General features: G+C 43.2%; 1 pseudogene; it reads right to left on the bottom strand.

Annotated features, from left to right (window-relative positions):
* Positions 1-2,318: 2,318 nt before the first annotated feature.
* On the bottom strand, positions 2,319-6,075 carry LOC130137227 ((E,E)-alpha-farnesene synthase-like; annotated as a pseudogene).
* Between the last annotated feature and the right edge of the window lie 11,918 nt (positions 6,076-17,993).

Genomic DNA, 17,993 nt, shown 5'->3' with positions numbered 1-17,993 from the left:
GTACTACCGGAAGACTGCCAACCTGAGGCGTGTACTTCAACGCGGGTTGTGCAGCAGGTGGTGGATGTTGAGCCCGAGGCGGTACCATTACGCGGGCAAGATACATAGCCTGAGGCGGTATCATTACGCGGGCTAAGGAGTGTTGTGAAATTGAGGTGGTGGATTTTGAGCCTGAGGCGGTACCATTACGCGGGCAAGATACATAGCCTGAGGCGGTACCATTACGCGGGCTAAGGAGTGTTGTGAATATGAGTTGGTCGCAGTGAACCTGAGGCGGTACTATTACGCAGGTCACTGGCGAGTTGAGTGAAAATAGTGTGATGAGGCAGGATCGAGTGTTGGAATGTGGGATTGGAAATGCCATGTGTTCGACTTGTGTATCGGGCATGAAATTAATTTGAAATGTGCATGTGATTGGAAATTATATAGTTGAGACTAACCTGTAGATTGCGCGGACCAAAAGCCCATGTAAGTACAATTGGGTGCATGATGTGTTTATTGGGTGATCTCATGTTTGGTCTTGTCTGGAGGTACGTGTTAGCCTAGGTGGGGTTTAGGGTTTCACTTGCTGAGAAGTGTTCTCACAGTTTTATTTAAAACCATGTAGCTAATCGAAGTTCGAGCGGAGTCGGGAGACAAGGACAATTCGATTGAGATCAATGCTGAATCCAAGTCTTCAGAGGAACAGACTGGCATCGACGAGACTGATTCTGAGTGAACCCCCTTCTAGGGCGAATAGGGGTTAGTTAGAAGTTAGTGGTTGGACAGTCTTTGGAGACGCCCCTTTTGGTGGTAGTATTAGTCTGCCCCTTTTGGCAAAATCTTGACATGAGCTCAAAACCCTCCAAGCCTCATGGAAAATCATGAAAGATCACTTTCAGCTTCCCATTAACTACTCCTGATTTTTGACCAAACAATCTGTTAAGCCTACTTGAAAACGATGCCATAATATTCTGCACAAGAAACAGAAAACAGAGAGAGGGTTAACAAACGAGGAAACGAAAGGAAAGAAAAATGCTATGGTCAATTCAGGATGGTTATTAATCTTCAAAAACATTACAGGGATTACCTGAAAATCTTCAAAAAGTACGACAGGCTTCTCAATTTAGGAGAGACATTCTCTTTTTCAAGAAACAGAAATTCATCGATTAAGCAGAAGTCCATTTCATCAGCTGAGTGATTTCACAGTTCAAGAAATCCAAAGCCAATTACCAAGAATGCAGAAGCAGGTCATAAAGACACAAAGGTGATGAACTGAAAATTGAGAGAGAAATCAGAGCAAGTAATTACCTTGTCCACCAGGAAAGTCTTAAGGCCATTGACATCTACTTCAAGAATGCAGCACATTTCCATTGCTGGAGAAGAAGACTGTAAATTTAAAACCCATCTAGAGACAAAACTTTACCGATTCAAGAAAAAAGTTCTGCATATGAAAAAGCTAGAACTTTTGGGATCTTTCCCACAAGGAAATTAAGTGAAGAGTTGGACTAAGTACTCGATATGGGACAGTTAGTGCGAACTGAGAAAGAGGACAGAGAATATGATTTAAATGCTTGGTCAAAATACCTTTCTGACAATTGTGGGTTATAACATATAATAGATAATGGAGGGAACAAGAAGCAAGGTAATGTGTGTGTGTGTGTGTGTTTTATTTATAGGAATGCATGATCTCTCTTACTTGAGGTGGCATCTGGTCTCATCCACCCTCAAAATACCTGTTTATCAAACCGTTACAATGGTTTGCAACAGTTAACCTTATTACGAGTATTTACAGTATCACGTGTTTGCGATAGTGTTGACTTTAGCTATCAGACTTAAATTCCGAAGAAAAGACGTGCATTGTAAACATGAAGCGAAGTGCAGCCACTTTAGGATTTTGTGTTCTGGATTTTGATTTCGTGCTAGAAGCCATAAGTTGGGGACAAAGCCCTCAAAACACATTCATAAATTTTCATTTCTGAGAAAGAGGAAATTGCAGATATGACCTAAGTTCAGTCAAGTCAACGTGGTCTATCATCTGATTTTAAGTTGAATATGTTGGATTCTTTCAAATCAATTCGAGCTTTGCGGAGGTTGATTTGATATACATTTACTTCAATCAAACTTGACTCCGTAAATCAATCGCAGCTTTACTCTATAGTTTTGACTGCGCCAATATGTCAATACAACATCAAATCCAAATCTACCGAGTTGATAAAGCATCTTCCAAAGAATCGAGACCCGATGACAAACTTTCTAGTCAAGAACCCAGAATCAAAATTTCATACCAAGGAGTGCTTTACAGTTTTGAAGGTCAAATAGTTTGACACAATTTAACCTTTTTGCCGTTTCTAATGCCGCCCGTGAATGCACTGGCATTTGATTCTGAGGCTGCTTGTTTTTTTTAAGGTATTTGGCCGATATTCCGGGTGAAACACAAACGTAATTATTGCTTTGCCTAGGATACAATTTGCCTATAGCCCTCAATCTTTGGACTTGCAGCAGCTAGTCTAGCTTACATAGCCGCTATGTGATTACACTTGCGCTAATATCTTAGTCGTGAGCGAGAGGCTTGATCACAATAGATAGAATTTGCTGCTGAATGTCGCCGTCCTGGACGTCGAACCCATCTCCAAACTGGTAAAGCATATGCGCAACACGAGCAGCGTTCACGGTGACATTGATGAAGGGTCGGAGAAATGGCGTCTCGGCATTGCCGAAGCAACGAGCATTAATTCTATTCCATGCTTGGTTTATCAATACCTTGATGTGCTTACGAGCAACGTCCTCTGATACATTTGCCTCTCGCATGTAACACACCACTGAGGATGGAGCATCTCCTCTGTCTCTTTCAACCTAATCAAATAGATAAATCAGTTAACTCGTTAATCAGATTCAATTTCCTAAATTTAGTTACTCCTTACGTCGTGTAAGTACAAAAGCTAAGAATTTGTCCATCATGTCATATTCAATTGGTTTATAACATTTCCACAGAAGTTTGATAATTACCGTTGATGTTCCCAGGCCGTTGCAAAGTCGAATTATCATGGACACATTGTAAATCAGATCCTTGTTTCTCTGTAGCAAATCTGCGGCATCGTCCAATTTCATATGTCCCGTGAAGTAACAAGCATGAGACAAGATCAGTGGTCCAGAAGATGATGTCCATGCATTGTTTAAGTACTCTTCCAAAGATGGAGTGTAGCCCATATTGTCGCACTTTGCTTCATTAAGTAACGCTTTCCAAAAATCTTCCCACTGTGGAAAAATAAGGAAAAAAGAAGATTTAATCGTAGATGATTAATCATGCAGGACATAAAATAGTTAGGGTGACATATGCATGGATATCCAGTTATCCAACAGTTTTTTCTTACAGCTTTCGTGAGATGTGGTAGCACTCGATGCCAATCTTTATCCTTGCCAATATCATAAGCGATGTCGTATGTAACATCGCGAAGCACTCGGAAACAGACCTTCATGCAATCGGGAATCTATTGAATCTGCTCTGAATCCCATCTAGAAGCATTGGACTTTCCAATTAGAGAAAATGAGCTGAACAAACACGAAAGGTAGAGATTGGGAGGCATGGTGGCCAACCTCGTAATGGCACCAGTGAAGCATTCTAGCTCCTCCAACGAACCATATAGGTCGTAGATATCGTCGATCACCAGTATCAAGATGATGACCTTGGTAAGAGATTTTCGGAGAGAGCTGAACCGTGATCCCTGAGAGAGTCCAAGGGCGCACAAGAAACTTTCGACCAGCCGATCCCTCGGGAAGTTAACATGTTCGATAAGTCCCAGATCCCTCCACCACCTGAATTTACCGAAGCAACTAATCAAAATCCAAAGATATGAAAGTCACATCATGTCCGGTACACATAACTTCAAAGAAGGCAATTTCCTAGGATGAATTTAGACCATATACATCATGAGTAGTTTTTTTTTTTTGTTGAAATATCATAAGTAGTTTGAGCGTGATGAAATTACCTGGATATATCTCTAAGGTCTCTTTGGTGTGTGGCTTGGACCGTGTTGAAATTGAGTTTTGCAAGCTCAAGGAGATTACTTTGCTTGTCCTCCTGTTGCTCATACAAGCCAATTTGCCATTTGATGTCGAACCACTGGACCCTCCAGTGCATCGGAAGCTCCAAAGCATGGACGGCACGTTTCAAGAGCTGACCATCCAAACCGGAGACTCTCTCTCGGACAATCCCAGTTGAGAAGGCTTTCGCTTCATCCAAAATGTTTTCGCCTTCCAAAGCCAGATGTGAAGCCTCAAGAAGCTCTATCATATCTTCAACATCTTCGCAGTTGCTTCCGTTCAATGTGTTCCTTCCTTCCTTGAACATCCTTAATTCATCTGATTACAAAATGAAAGTCGAAGATTTACGGCCAGACAGAACCAACAATAATTGCTGATAGTACTAATTATACTCGATGTTAATAAATATTAGAAAGTACGACGACTGATGACTAAGAAGATGTTATTGGAAAACAGTGAATAATGGCATATGAACTTTGAGCGGATTGTATGCATTCAATTCGATAAAACCTCTCTGTGGACGAAACCTTCTTCACCGTCTAGTCCACAATTACACTTTCCTTTAGTGATCCTCTCTCCAGAAACAAGAAGGTTTTTCAGTAGAGCTAAGTCCCAATAGGTATGACTGCTATGGAAGGAACCAACTTTTGTGGAGTAATCTTCGGTACCTATAGCATTATTCGTTGATTTATTTGGTTTGTGCTGTCATTCGTTAGTAACATCTCATACGAAGGAAATCACACACATCCATATTTACGACTTGCCTTGTGAAACGACATGGCCATGCTGTCTGAGGAGTCTAAACCGAAGTGCACTGGCATAGAGCCGATCTTCCACGTTGAAAACGCCACCGTTGGTGGATGCAACGGTTTCAAGAGCTTCTTTTATTTCAGTGACAAAAAGGTTGGACAGCCCCAATTTTCTCATGCTGTCAATCAACTCTAACTTGGGGAGTGAATCGACTGCTTCTGATAACATTGGCTTTACTTCCTCCACGAGCCATTCTACCCGTTCTTTAGTTCCTTCTTTCTACAGAATCGAGTCGAATTCGTAAGATCGAAATCTACCTCGAAAAGGCCTCAATTAATTCAACCTATAGAGCAATGCCAAGATGTTGTGATTATACTACTTTATCCTTTACGAATTTATGGTAAAATATATTGCAAAGTCTTGATTGCTTCTAATAAGGTTTTATCTAGACTCATTCTAATTGACCGGTTTAATCATATTTTAAGAAGTAACATCCAAAATAATGTGGATTCGTTATGTTTCTAATAACATGATTGATTTTTTTATTATCGCGATTGACTTTGTTGTATAGTGAGCCTGAAATGGTTCGTTTCATTTCAATCCCTAGAGGACTCAACCGTGAGCAAGCTAATTTTTCAGAAAAATTTAGTACATGCAAATGTATATAGCTAGATGAATTGGTTTTTTACATTCATGTTAGCTATAAATCAAGTCTAGATGATGGCTGATATATATGATAACCACACATATTAAGATCATGCATGTGATGTTACAAATCAATTTAGCAAAATACTACCTTGCTCGAATTAAAAAATAAATAAAATCAACGTGTGTCTCATGTGCAATACTTGAATAAAGGAGTACAACCAAAAAAGAACAGGTTCGATAATTAACGATCAAATTTGATGGAACTTATGAGCACGGGAGGTACAAATTAGAATCTTACGAGGTCGTTGTTGTTGTTAGTTGTTAAGCGACCGGAGGAAATCGTATTTCCAAAGGTTAGGCCTATAATTGGCCGATCTTCTTTGATGAAACTTGTCTCCGACTTGCGGCGAATCCGCTTGGCTAGGCTGGAACTGGACTTGTTCTGTTTTGTACTCCATGACGAATGAGTGGAAGTTGAGAAGATTGGTGAGATAACGAATTTGTACGAGTTTAGTGATGGAATGAGTGTGAGTGTTGTTGAGCACAATGCTTCAATTTATATAGGCGAGTTCGAGTTGGGAGTGTTGTTGAGCACAAGAAGCCCCACATGTCAACCTTGTACTCGGTCGGTCTCGTCTCCGACCACACACAGTAATCACGAATCACATGAGAACACGACACAACATAAGATAGCAATGCGCTTGCTTCGTATGAGACAGATGAGGTTACGAGTCGTGTTGGCACTGTCCATGCCTCACATGGACTATTTAAGGTTATGAGTCAAATTAGCAAATATCTGCCCATGTTTATCATGCCTTAGTCCAAACAAAACTAGATGAATCTATAAATGCCTGACTAGAAAAAGGCAAGCCCCGTTCGTCGAACCAAAAAAATCAGATTTAAGAGATTATCTAGGAATAAAGTGGGTGCGCAAGGATTTTTGTTGGTAGAATACTACACTCTATGATCTTAATCAAGTAGGGCATGCTGTTGTTTTGATCAATTTTTTCTAGATAAGCATAGACTCCTCTAGGATTAATGTCTACAAGTCTCTAGTTTAATAGGTCGTACTTTATCGCGACCTCCCCGAACGGAGTGGACCACCTAGGGTTTGGCTAATGAATTACTAAGCTTACGCCTAACTCGGGTTCTTCCAAGCATGTACTAATTTGCAACTAGCAAAACGCAAGCCACATTTGTCTAACCAAAAATTAGATTTAAGAGATTATGGATATTTGTTGGTAGAATACTACACTCTATGATCTTAATCAAGTTGGCTATGTTGATGTCTAGAAAAGCATAGACTCTCTAGGATTAATGTCTACAAGTCTCTAGTTTAATAGGTCGTACTTTATCGCGACCTGCCCGAACGGAGTGGACCACCTAGGGTTTGGCTAATGAATTACTAAGCTTATGCCTAACTCGGATTCTTCTAAGCACATAACAATTTGCAACTAGCAAAATGCATGCCACATTTGTCCAACCAAAAATTAGATTGAAAAGATTATGGACATTTGTTGGTAGAATACTACACTCTATGATCTTAATCAAGTTGGCTATGTTGATGTCTAGAAAAGCATAGACTCTCTAGGATTAATGTCTACAAGTCTCTAGTTTAATAGGTTGTAGTTGAAGTTTGTGGCCAGGTTAAAACAAGAAGAAAGTCTTTGGCTAATGCAGAGATAAACTGCACGTATAAGTTGGTGGATTGAGTCTATGAATAGGCAAAGCTGGTGGGTACGTCATCCCGTGTACACAAGCCCTTGACGTACAAAATTTTATCGAATTTCTAGTGGTCCTTCTTTGTGACATTCTGAAATCCGACCCACTTGGGATTTATGAAATAGATGATTTTATGGACGTGCTTGTAGTTAGATCTTGCCCGGAACTGATCACTCATGGGAAACTAACCGATAGGGAATGGCTAATTAGGGATTTAAATTCGCGCGACCAAATAAACTCGATCGTGAATCGACCTTCGACCATAAAAATTGTCGAGGTGATATTTTGAGCCAATGTAGGCCGATCCAAGGATAGTTAGGGATCAATTCGCCGCTATCATATCTGTGGATCGCGGGTGATTCCGCTTGACCACGGGATGAATTGACGAATGACCCCAAACCTATACCAATCGATCGTGCCGTCGGAACTAGCGATTGATCCTCACAATTAAGTGACAACCAAGGTCGTCACGACCTGAGTAAACCTAAACGTGGTGTGATTCAGTATCGGCCACGGGTCAAATGTGCGAATTTCCCCAAAAGCCACCCGTTAGTTCGAGATACGCTCAAATTACATAAATTAAATTTGATCATTAATTAGAAACCAAGTTTGGGCATCGGAAATTGTGAAGGTCATGACAGGATAATCGGACGATGTTGTCATTAGCTCGGTTAGCCTCAGATTTGTCCGGATTCTTTAGAAAATTCGAATTTCGGCGAGAAATGGAAAATGACCGTTTTACCCCTAGGATTTTATTAAGGCCAAGTATAATGGGAGAGGGGCATTTCGGTCATTTCACACCTACTTTAGAAATAAAAAATTTTGGACAATTTTGCCCTTGAAAATTTTGTGAAATTCCAATTTTGCCCCTGGATATTTTTGGCGAGGATTAATTTGGACCGTCGATCTTAGGATAAGATCGAATCGTGGCCGTTGATTTGGAATATAGAGAGAGCGGTATGATGGTCATTTTGCTTGGAGATTAGACACCAATTATTGCCTCTTTAGTATATATCTCTCATTTTCTCTCTCTCCCCCTCATTCTCTCTCTCACTCACGCCAATCTCTCTCTCACCCCTCCCTCGGCCAAGCCTTCCTCCCCCTCCCACCGTGAAGTGGCCAGCCGGCCACCCCCTTCGCCGCCGCTTCCTCGCCGAGCCGGAGCCGCCGCCGCCGCCGTGGCCGCTCACCATCACCACAACCACCGCCTCACGTCTCTCTCTCTCTCTCTCTCTCTCCTGTTTTTGCCCCACCGAAACACCACCAGCCCCATCTCATCCTCTGTTCAGCCGCGGAAAACCAGCAACCAATCGCCGCCGCTCTTGACCGCCGGCGAGTCGCCGGTAACCCTCACCGCTTGTTGCCGCTGCCACTGCTGTTCGCTCCCTGTCCAGCCACTGTTGAGGCCTCAATTTCGCGTATGAATCACAAGTAAGTGATATCCTAACCCTCGCTTAGGATAACAGGTATTTTCGGGTTAGTTCGGGGCCGTTTTAGTGAGTTTTAGGGGTTAATTGTGGGACAACGGTCGGACTGATTTGGCTGAGTTTTTTGGGAGAAATTGTGATGATTTTTGAGGTGGATTTGAGGTTAGAATTGATTGGTTAGGTAATCAGAATGATTCCGAGTGATTATTGTGGCTTATTGCGCGTAAAACGGGCCTAAATGCGCCGTTGTAGTGATTTTCCATGGTAGCCGAGTTACTGTTCATGCTGTGGCCGAATTAGTGCATTTTGGTGATTAAAATATAGTGCGTGTTGGTTTGGGGGTTGTCGGTAGGAGTACGATACCCGTGAATGGCAGAATTTCGCCTAAAATGCAGAAATTCAGGTTAATTGTGCACGTGCGAATTGAATTGGGTTGGCTGGTTTGTGTGGCTATTATGGCTTGAAATACACATGAAAATGTTGAATTTATGCCCATGTTAGTGGCTGTGATTGTGAGCCCAATGGCGGCCCTGTATGCTTGTTGAATTGTGAATTGATTGATTGAAATGTGGACCGTTATATGCGCGCATGGACTGAATTGAATTTACTGGCAATTAGCCATGATTGGGTGTTAATTGAGCATGTGAAATGCATGAGGTTTGATGCGTGCATGGACCGAATTTGATCGGCTGGTATATTGGCATGCTGGCGTGTAAATCGAGCGAGCGAATAAATGATAAATTGTGTGTGATGTTGTATGAGTGGTCACGAAAATCCCCGAGGCGGTACTATTACGCGGGGAATTGAGCCGTCTTGAGGCTGTACTACTATGTGGGACGATGGCCGGTACTACCGGAAGACTGCCAACCTGAGGCGTGTACTTCAACGCGGGTTGTGCAGTAGGTGGTGGATGTTGAGCCTGAGGCGGTACCATTACGCGGGCAAGATACATAGCCTAAGGCGGTACCATTACGCGGCTAAGGAGTGTTGTGAATATGAGTTGGTCGCAAAGTGAACTCCGAGGCGGTACTATTACGCAGGTCACTGGCGAGTTGAGTGAAAATAGTATGATGAGGCAGGATCGAGTGTTGGAATGTGGGATTGGAAATGCCATGTGTTCGACTTGTGTATCGGGCATGAAATTAATTTGAAATGTGCATGTGATTGGAAATTATATAGTTGAGACTAACCTGCAGATTGCGCGGATCAAAAGCCCATGTAAGTACAATTGGGTGCATGATGTGTTTATTGGGTGATCTCATGTTTGGTCTTGTCTGGATGTACGTGTTAGCCTAGGTGGGGTTTAGGGTTTCGCTTGCTGAGAAGTGTTCTCACGGTTTTATTTAAAACCATTTAGCCGATCGAAGTTCCACCGAGCTCTGGGAGACAAGGACAATCCGATTGAGATCAATGCTGAATCCAAGTCTTCGAGGAACAGACCGGCATCGACGAGATTGATTCTGAGTGAACCCTCTAAGGCGAATAAGGGTTAGCTAGAAGTTAGGGGTTGGACAGTCTTTGGAGACGCCCCTTTTGGTGATAGTATTAGTCTGCCCGTTTTGGCAAAATCTTGACATGAGCTCAAAACCCTCCGAGCCTCATGGAAAATCATGAAAGATCACTTTCAGCTTCCCATTTACTACTCCTGATTTTTGACCAAACAATCTGTTAAGCCTACTTGAAAACGATGCCATAATATTCTGCACAAGAAACAGAAAACAGAGAGAGGGTTAACAAACGGGGAAACGAAAGGAAAGAAAAATGCTATAGTCAATTCAGGATGGTTTTAATCTTCGAAACCATTACAGGGATTACCTGAAAATCTTCAAAAAGTACGATAGGCTTCTCAATTTAGGAGAGACATTCTCTTTTTCAAGAAACAGAAATTCATCGATTAAGCAGAAGTTCTTTTCATCAGCTGAGTGATTTCACAGTTCAAGAAAGCCAAAGCCAATTACCAATAGTAAAAAACTATAACAAGAAGCACCATCATAAGAATTTGAACTGAAGCAGGTGATAAAGACAGAAAGGTGATGAACTGAAAATTGAGAGAGAAAGCAGAGGAAGTAATTACCTTGTCCACAAGGAAAGTCTCAAGGCCATTGACATCTACTTCAAGAATGCAGGACATTTCCATTGCTGGAGAAGAAGATTGTAAATTTAAAACCCATCTAGAGACAAAACTTTACCGATTCATGAAAAAAGTTCTGCATATGAAAAAGCTAGAACTTTTGGGATCTTTCGCACGAGGGAATTAAGTGAAGGGTTGGACTAAGTACTCGATATGGGACGGCCGCCGCGAACCGAGAAAGAGGCAAGAGAATCGGATTTCGTGCTTGGTCAAAATACCTTTCCCGACAATTGTGGGTTATAACATATAATAAACAATGGAGGGAACAAGAAGCAAGGTAATGTGTGTGTGTGTGTGTGTGTGTTTTATTTATAGGAATGCATGATCTCTCTTACTTGGAGGTGGCTTCTGGTCTCATCCACCCTCAAAATACCTGTTTATCAAACCGTTACAATGGTTTGCAAATGCTTAACCATATTACGAGTATTTACGATTATCACGTTTTTGCGATAGTGTTGACTTTAGCTATCAGACTTAAATTCCGAACAAAAGACGTGCATTGTAAACATGAAGCGAAGTGCAGCCACTTTAGGTTTTTGTGTAACAGCCCGAATTTCGGCGTAAATTTCGGGATCAATAAAATTGACATTATTTCGCATTTTATTTTGGTAAGTCTCGCCCAGAGCTGATCACTCTAGTGATACTAACCAGTGGAGTATGGCTAACTAGGAAAACCGGTACGTGGACCAGGGACCCGATCGTGAATCGGGCACCGATCACAAGAAATGACGAGGGAATATTTTGGTCCAACGTGGGCCGATCTCAGGAAAAGTGATGGATTTGGTTTGGCCAAGGCTAACGATGTATAATCGGATCGCAGGTGATTCTGCACGATCGAAACTGCACGTGGCCAACCAGTCCTGAACTGGAACTGAATGATCGCGACCTCTGGGACTATTGATAATTTCTCATCTTCTCAATGATCGAGACCGTCATGGTTCGGATAACCCTAGGTCGATACGCGTAACCCCTAAACAGCTGCCCGTTAGTGAGAGACTCTGAAATTGGAAATTTAGCGAGCTTTGGTCACGAAATTGGCCCCGGACTTCGGTGTCGATCTTCGAGGGCTTGAGAAGCTATTTTTACGATTCTGACGTCATATTATGCTGGCCACGCACGTTTGGGGATAGTACGGTTGAAAAATGGAATTTCGACCCGGAAGTCAAAAATTACGATTTTGCCCCTCTGGACCCCAACGTTGATTCTGAGGCCGTCTGAGGTTATTTTTCACGGCCGATGTCAATTTAGGGTGGCCACGCGCATTTAGAGTAATTTCGATCAAAAATTGGAATTTTGGCTCGGAAGTGAAAAATAATATTATTTTATTCCCAGAACTCGGTAGTCGATTTTCAAGGGCTTAAGAGAGTATTTTCGCGATTCCGACGCCATATTATGTTGGCCACACTCATTTAGGGTTGATTTAGCCAAAAATTGGAATTTCGCCCCAGGACCGGATAATTTTTGGGATAATTGTTAAGGGTCTTCAGCTACATTATTGGACCTAATTACCTTTTTGCCCATCAATTATTGGATAGGAATGATTCAAGGCCGTTGGATTAGGGGCATTTTCGTCAATTGCCCGGATCGGCGACACTTGGCATCCCAAGCCCCCAACATTTGACCGGTTGGACCCCCCTCTCTCTCTCCTCCTCCCTCATTCGGCCAAGACCCCCACCAAGCAGCCCCTCCTCCACGTTTTCCTCCTCCTCCGCCGGTTTTCCTTACCGCCGTGAATCGTCGGCCGCCGCCCGCCGCCGTGCCGCCGCCGCACCGTCCAGCTGCTGCTCCGCCTTACATCACCTCGCCAGCACTACCCTCCCGCCGTTCTCTCTCTCTATCTCTCCCTCGTCCCCGTTCTCTCTCTCTCCCTTGTTGTCCGTCCAGCCAAGGAACGCCGGAGCACCGCCGGACCGCCGTTCCGCCGCCGTGACCCACCAGTCGTCTATACGTCGCCGTACATCACTGTCTCGTATAGTGTCCATACGGGGGTCCATACGCCGTCCGTATGTCGTCCGCTGGGAACTCCACCGCCGGTTTCACTGTTCATCGGTGATCGGCCGCCATTCCTCGTCGTCGTGATCTAGAATTTAAGTGAGTATACCTTCTAAACCCGGATTAGGACTGATAGTGCATTTTTTTGGACTGACTTAGGTATTATCGGTGTATTTTGGACTGGCTTAGGTAGTATCAGTGTATAATTCGGACTGGATTGAGGATTGTTTGGTGGAAATAAAATTCGAGGAATTTAGTGCGATTATTATAGATAATTATTGGGCTCGGATTAATGGAATAGTGGCTATCCGTATTTTGGGGAAATGTACCGGATTATAACGGGCAGTAAGAATTGCTAGCTGAATGGACATGATTACCCAGAGTGATTGGCTGTTGATTGATTGGTGATTAATTGTGCTTAATTGTGAAATGCCATATTGTGTGCTCGTGTGACTGAATTGTACAGTATGTGATTGGCCAATTGTAGCTTGAGTCGAATGCTGAATTGAGATTTGTGTACTGGACAGCATAGTATTAGATGGGCCAATTGAGCACGTGTTTGTGGCATTGAATTGATTGGGCGCTTGAGTTATTGTTTGATGCTCATGGTGCATGGTGTGGCATTACATGGATACGCATTGCGTATGCCGAGTATGAGGCATGAATTGAAATTGTGCGAGAATGCGTGTCTGCCATGAGCATGTGATCACCTAATATTCCCTGATGCGTTTTACGTGGGGTTCAGATAATAACTGGCAGTGTGTGTATGTGTGATCACAATTCGCCCTGAAGCGTATTACGCGGGGTGTGCCGTCCTCATGCACTTTGAAGCAGGACGATACCCGGTTAGTCCGGAAGATGACCATCCTGATGCGTTTTACGCGGGCTCTGGTTCGTGAGGAGATCAGTGTTGCGCTTCATGCACTTTAAAGCAGGCAAGAGACACTGGGCCAGATCGGTGTTGCGCCTCATGCACTTTGAAGCAGGCAAGAGACACTGGGCCAGATCGATGTTGCGCCTCATGCACTTTGAAGCAGGTTAGACGCACCGGGCCGGGAATTGTGTTGACTCGAGTCGTAATAATTATTAATAATTGTGACAGTATGTAGAGTGAACCGAAATGGAAGCATGGCATGACATTGACATTGCATGCATAGAGTACATGACCCGGCATGTGATATGAATACTGTGAGCATGAGCATGCGTGTGGTGCACGTGGGACCATTGTATTCGCGCATGTGCCTTGGGAATTTTAATGAACTGCCTAACCTGCAGGGTAATTTTTATGTTCTATTTGGGTCGAGGGCCAAGTTATTGTTTGCGTACTATGTTGTTTTGCCTCTCAGGAGAATGAATGCTAGCCTAGCCTAGGTTTAGGGGCTGTACTCGCTGAGATTCGTCTCATGATTGTAAAAATCCACATTTTCAGACCCCCAGCCGTAAAGATGCCGAATCCACCGCTTTTTGGAATACCTATACAGATACATCAGTATACAAGTACATACCCCGCATGAAATGGGGAATCTTATGTGAGATACCGATCCGTGGTGTTTATAAACGTGGGAGAGTATTTTCATCAGACTCAGGAATATGTAGCTTGGTGCTTGAGAGATGCAGATGGAAACCTCGGGCAACCCCTTAGGACTTTTGACGTGCCGGTTGGTCAAGATGGATTGATGGATCCACAAATGGCTGATGGTGGGATTGTGGATCCCCAGATCATAGACGAGCCGGTCGATGTAAATCCGATACCCGCGATGTGGTATGAGGACCCCGAACCGATGGAAGAGGAGCCAGAACCCGAGTCGATGGATCAAGACTCAAGCGAGGACGGAGAAGTCGCTAAGGTAGGATATGACGAAGAGCTGGGAGTGGACGACGAGTTAGGTCTCTACCTAGATCCAGAGTTGGAGCAGGACTCTGAAGATGAGCGAGCTCAAGCCGAAGATATGGATTCTGAACTGTCCGAGTCTTCAGAGAATCCTTCAGAGGAGCCGTCGGATGACACTACTCGGTCTTCCGACCCTGAGTAGGAACCCTAGGTTTATCCTGAGCCATAGCTAGTAGTGAGGGCTGGTAACTTTTTGAATGTAGCCCTCTCTTTGAGTTAGTCTGACCTCCCTAGCCACTTCCCTTTTTGACCACGTGGCTGCTGACTGTGTAGGTGTAGACTTGTATCTTTTTATAGTTGGGTATGGATGTTTGTAAAGAAGTTTTCAATAGCAATGTATATTACTTTCGCTTGTGCTTTACTCTCGGTTTGGGCATTGGGTCGGCGACGCTTCCTGGGACGTCGCACACAATCAAGTCGACCTTTGCGTGGGAGGTTACCGCTTCGTGGGGTACAAGGCGTGACATTTTGTGCTCTGGATTTCGATTTCGTGCTAGAAGCCATAAGTTGGGGACAAAGCCCTCAAAACACATTCATAAATTTTCATTTCTGAGAAAGAGGAAATTGCAGATATGACCTAAGTTCAGACAAGTCAACATGGTCTATCATCTGATTTTAAGTTGAATATGTTGGATTCTTTCAAATCAATTCGAGCTTTGCGGAGGTTGGATTTGATATACATTTACTTCAATCAAACTTGACTCCGTAAATCAATCGCAGCTTGACTCTTCTATAGTTTTGACTCGCGCCAATATGTCAATACAACATCAAATCCAAATCTACCGAGTTGGTAAAGCATCTTCCAAAGAATCGAGACCCGATGACAAACTTTCTAGTCAAGAACCCGTGTAATCAAAATTTCAGACCAAGGAGTGCTTTACGGTTTTGAAGGTCAAATAGTTTGACACAATTTAACCTTTTGCCGTTTCTAATGCCGCCCGTGAATGCACTGGCATTTGATTCTGAGGGTGCTTGTTTTTTTTAAGGTATTTGGCCGATATTCCGGGTGAAACACAAACGTAATTATTGCTTTGCCTAGGATACAATTTGCCTAGATTTAAGAGATTATCTAGGAATAAAGTGGGTGCGCAAGGATTTTTGTTGGTAGAATACTACACTCTATGATCTTAATCAAGTAGGGCAGGCTGTTGTTTTGATCAATTTTTTCTAGATAAGCATAGACTCCTCTAGGATTAATGTCTACAAGTCTCTAGTTTAATAGGTCGTACTTTATCGCGACCTCCCCGAACGGGAGTGACCACCTAGGGTTTGGCTAATGAATTACTAAGCTTACGCCTAACTCGGGTTCTTCCAAGCACGTACCAATTTGCAACTAGCAAAAACGCAAAACCACATTTGTCTAACAAAAATCAGATTTAAGAGATTATGGATATTTGTTGGTAGAATACTACACTCTATGATCTTAATCAAGTTGGCTATGTTGATGTCTAGAAAAGCATAGACTCTCTAGGATTAATGTCTACAAGTCTCTAGTTTAATAGGTCGTACTTTATCGCGACCTACCTGAACGGAGTGGACCACCTAGGGTTTGGCTAATGAATTACTAAGCTTATGCCTAACTCGGATTCTTCTAAGAACATACCAATTTGCAACTAGCAAAACGCAAGCCACATTTGTCTAACCAAAAATCAGATTGAAGAGATTATGGACATTTGTTGGTAGAATACTACACTATATGATCTTAATCAAGTTGGCTATGTTGATGTCTTGAAAAGCATAGACTCTCTAGGATTAATGTCTACAAGTCTCTAGTTTAATAGGTTGTAGTTGAAGTTTGTGGCCAGGTTAAAACAAGAAGAAAGTCTTTGGCTAATGCAGAGATAAACTGCATGTATAAGTTGGTGGATTGAGTCTATGAATAGGCAAAGCTGGTGGGTACGTCATCCCGTGTACACAAGCCCTTGACGTACAAAATTTTATCGAATTTCTAGTGGTCCTTCTTTGTGAAATTTCGAAATCCGACCCACTTGGGATTTATGAAATGGATGATTTTATGGACGTGCTTGTAGTTATATCTTGCCCGGAACTAATCACTCATGGGAAACTAACCGATAGGGAATGGCTAATTAGGGATTTAAATTCGCGCGACCAAATAAACTCGATCGTGAATCGACTTTCGACCATAAAAATTATCGAGGTGACATTTTGAGCCAATGTAGGCCGATCCAGTGATAGTTAGGATCAATCGCGCCACTGTCATATCAAGTGGATTGCGGGTGATTCCGCTTGACCACGATATGAATTGACGAATGACCCCAAACCTATACCAATCGATCGTGCCGTCGGAACTAGCGATCGATCCTCACAATTAAGTGACAACCGAGGTCGTCACGACCTGAGTAAACTTAAACGTGGCATGATTCAGTATGGGCCACGGGTTAAATATGCGAATTTCCCCAAAAGCCACCCGTTAGTTCGAGATACGCTCAAGTTACGTAAATTAAATTTCATCATTAATTAGAAACCAAGTTTGGGCATCGGAAATTATGAAGGTCATGATAGGATAATTGGACGATGTTGTCATTAGCTCGGTTAGCCTCAGATTTGTCCGGATTCTTCAGAAAAAAAGAATTTCGGCGAGAAATGAAAAATGACCATTTTACCCCTGGGATTTTATTAAGGCCAAGTATAATGGGAGAGGGGCATTTTGGTCATTTCACACCTACATTAGAAATAAAAAAATTTGGACAATTTTGCCCTTGAAAATTTTGTGAAATTCCAATTTTGCCCCTCGATATTCTTGGCGAGGATTAATGCAGACCAGCCGATCTTAGGATAAGATCGAATCGTGGGCCGTTGATTTGGAATATAGAGAGAGGGGTATGATGGTCATTTTGCTTGGAGATTAGACACCAATTATTGCCTCTTTAGTATATATCTCTCACCCCTCCCTCGGCCAAGCCTTCCTCCCCCTCCTACCGTGAAGTGGCCAGCCAGCCACCCACTTCGCCGTCGCTTCCCGCCAAGCCGGAGCCACCGCCGCCGCCGTAGCCGCTCACCATCACCACCACCACCGCCTCACGTCTCTCTCTCTCCAGCTTTTACCCCACCGAAATACCACCAGCCCCATCTTAGCCCCTGTTCAGCCACAGAAAACAAGCAGCCAATCGCCGCCGCTCGTGACCGCCGGCGAGTCGCCGGTAACCCTCACCGCTTGTTGCCGCTGCCACTGCTGTTCGCTCCCTGTCCAGCCGCTGTTGAGGCCTCAATTTCGCGTATGAATCACAAGTAAGTGATATCCTAAACCTCGCCTAGGATAATGGGTATTTTCGGGTTAGTTCGGGGCCGTTTTAGTGAGTTTTAGGGGTTAATCGTGGGACAACGGTCGGACTGATTTGGCTGAGCGTTTTGGGAGAAATTGTGATGATTTTTGAGGTGGATTTGAGGT

The sequence above is a fragment of the Syzygium oleosum genome, unplaced genomic scaffold, assembly GCF_021117445.2.
Source record: "Syzygium oleosum isolate NSW1041296 unplaced genomic scaffold, Sole_v2.1 Sole_v2.65, whole genome shotgun sequence".
NCBI lineage: Eukaryota > Viridiplantae > Streptophyta > Magnoliopsida > Myrtales > Myrtaceae > Syzygium > Syzygium oleosum.
Note: the sequence above shows the minus strand (reverse complement) of the source record. Positions and strands in the feature narration are given on the sequence as shown.